At 62.9% G+C, this 652-nt stretch overlaps 1 protein-coding gene across 1 annotated transcript in view; it reads right to left on the bottom strand.

The window, feature by feature from the left end:
• Nucleotides 1–652, bottom strand: part of CHLNCDRAFT_134987 (hypothetical protein) — a gene marked incomplete at both ends in the record, with an annotated part of 4,537 nt that overhangs the window by 756 nt on the left and 3,129 nt on the right. The window lies entirely within an intron of this gene.

Below are 652 nucleotides of genomic sequence, written 5' to 3'. Positions count from 1 at the left end.
TCCACTGCGCGGTCCGACGACGGCGCTGATGCACACCAGGCTGCGGTGCCCGGGGAGGAGGAGGAGGCAGCTGACAGCAGCAGCGGGGCTGGCTCTGGTGCTGCGCCAGGCCCCGAGGCCAAGGGCGGCGGCGAGCTGGTGGACGTTTTGCAGCAGCTGGTGGCCTCAGGGCACACGCTGCGCCAGCTGAAGGAGGAGCGCTTTGCCGACATCCCCTACGGCCACCTGCGCCTGGCGCTCGCCCACCTGGGGCGCTGCAACCCGGCGGCCCCCTGCCAGTGAAGAGACCGGCATGGCAAACACGCCCAAGAGTTGTACAGAACACCCTCCCACCTCAGCATCGGCCACAGTTCAGTTACAACCAACAAACGAGAGGGGCAGTGGTGTGCCAGTACATGGGTAAAGAGGCGAAACATCCATGAGAAATACATGGCAAAATGGAACTTGAATGAAATCATCAAATCATCGAATAGATTCAGGAGAGCGCATAGCTTCCTGGCAGGGCTGTCGGTGCACGAGCGCTGCTTGGCGCTCATGGGGAGCCCAGTGGGCGCCCATACGTTGTCGTGAGGAAGTGATCATGTCATACAGTGATGAAGGGTGGTGAGCAGGCGCGCCGACGACATGCGGCAGAGGAGCGTCGGCGCGGGTC

This window comes from Chlorella variabilis (assembly GCF_000147415.1).
Source record: "Chlorella variabilis unplaced genomic scaffold CHLNCscaffold_12, whole genome shotgun sequence".
Taxonomy (NCBI): Eukaryota; Viridiplantae; Chlorophyta; class Trebouxiophyceae; order Chlorellales; family Chlorellaceae; genus Chlorella; species Chlorella variabilis.
Note: the sequence above shows the minus strand (reverse complement) of the source record. Positions and strands in the feature narration are given on the sequence as shown.